The sequence below is a fragment of the Macrotis lagotis genome, chromosome 3 (genome assembly GCF_037893015.1).
Source record: "Macrotis lagotis isolate mMagLag1 chromosome 3, bilby.v1.9.chrom.fasta, whole genome shotgun sequence".
Taxonomy (NCBI): domain Eukaryota; kingdom Metazoa; phylum Chordata; class Mammalia; order Peramelemorphia; family Peramelidae; genus Macrotis; species Macrotis lagotis.
This window is the reverse complement of record NC_133660.1, coordinates 169,954,219-169,956,012: the sequence shown is the minus strand read 5'-3', so window position 1 is coordinate 169,956,012 and position 1,794 is coordinate 169,954,219. Positions and strand designations below refer to the sequence as shown.

Here is a 1,794-nt window from a genome sequence, read left to right as displayed (position 1 = left end):
CTGAAGAGATTATGAACTAGTCTCAACACAGAAAGACTTCTTCGAGAAAATCAGGAAGGAGTTAAAAAATCAATTGGAAAATCTGGGTGAGAAAAATTAACCCCTTGAAATAAGAAAACAAATCCTTGGAAAATATAATTGGACAAATACAAAGAGAATAATTCTCTCACATCCTCTATTGGGCAATTGCATAAAGAAAATAATTCTCTCAATTGGTCAAATGGGAATCTCTTACAAAAATAGAATTGATCAATTGGAAAAGGAGTTGGAAAACATAAATGAAGAAAATTCTTCTCTAATAAAAAGAATGGAATACCTGGGCCAGGCGCCACAGTGCACATGCCTGGGCCAGGCCGGCTGGCCAATCTGCTGTCTCTAGGCCTGGCGCGACGTGGTGATGCACCGGGTCGAGGAAGGCGCAGCCACTTCCTGGAGCCGCCAGCCGAGGTCGCTAGCTCTTCCCGACTCTGTGCCGGAGGGTGGGAGCTGGAGGGTGGGTGCCAGGTGCTGACCTTGTCACCATGTCCCATCAGACCTGCATCCAAGCAAGTGAAGAAGTTAAAAATATATTTGCGAGGGCAAGAAATGGGAAATACAGGATTCTAAAGATTTCAATTGAGGATGAGCAACTTGTAGTTGGATCTTCTAGTCAGCCAGTTGAAACTTGGGATAAAGATTATGATTCTTTCATTCTACCACTGTTAGAAGAGAAGCAAACATGCTATATATTATAAAGCTTAGATTCTCAGAATGCCCAAGGATTTGAGTGGATCTTCATTGCATGGTCTCCAGACTATTCTCATGTTCGTCAAAAAATGTTGCATGCAGCAACCAGAGCAACACTGAAAAAGGAGTTTGGAGGTGGTCATATTAAAGATGAATTATTCGGAACAATAAAGGAAAATGTTTCATTGAACAGATATAGAAAATATTTGATATCTCAGTCCTCCCCAGCCCCATTGACTGCAGCTGAAGAAGAATTACAGCAAATTAAAATTAATGAGGTCCAAACTGATGTTGGTGTGGACACTAAGCATCAAACACTACAAGGAATAGCATTCCCGATTGCCGGAGAAGCTATTCAAGCTTTGGAGAAATTGAATAATAGACAGCTCAACTAGGTACAATTGGAAATAGACGCAAAAAATGAAGTTATAATTTTGGCCAACACAACAAATACCGAGCTAAGAGACTTGCCAAAAAGGATTCCAAAGGATTCCGCACGTTATCACTTCTTTCTATATAAACATTCTCATGAAGGAGACTATTTGGAGTCTATAGTTTTATTTACTCAATGCCTGGGTACACATGCAGTATAAGAGAACAGATGCTTTATTCCAGCTGCAAGAGTCCTCTGCTAAAAATTGTAGCAAGAAAATTACAGATGGATGTTATTAGAAAGATTGAAATAGATAATGGAGATGAATTAACTTCAGACTTCCTTTATGAAGAAGTACATCCAAAGCAACATGCACATAAGCAAATTTTTGCTAAACCAAAAGGTCCTGCAGGAAAAAGAGGAATTAGAAGACTAAATAGAGGACCAGCTGAAACTGAATCGACTACTGAGTAAAATCTATTACATGCACTGGTAATACTATGTATTTAGCTTTTTAAAAGCTTTTTTTTTTAAAAGCATAGTTTTAGTATCAGAAAATGTTAATCATATATGAATGTAGAATGTTCAGAAAAAAAATTTACTTAAAAAAATAACCTGTTAATTTCCAAAAAGATAAACTCTAAAACGATATTTCTTTTTTTCAATTTGAAGCTAAAAACACTTATGTAGTATTT

The 1,794-nt window shown here is 37.3% G+C and overlaps 1 pseudogene; it reads left to right on the top strand.

Moving 5' to 3' along the window:
* Positions 1-521: 521 nt before the first annotated feature.
* Positions 522-1,585, top strand: LOC141516327 (twinfilin-1 pseudogene; annotated as a pseudogene).
* The last annotated feature ends 209 nt before the right edge of the window (positions 1,586-1,794 follow it).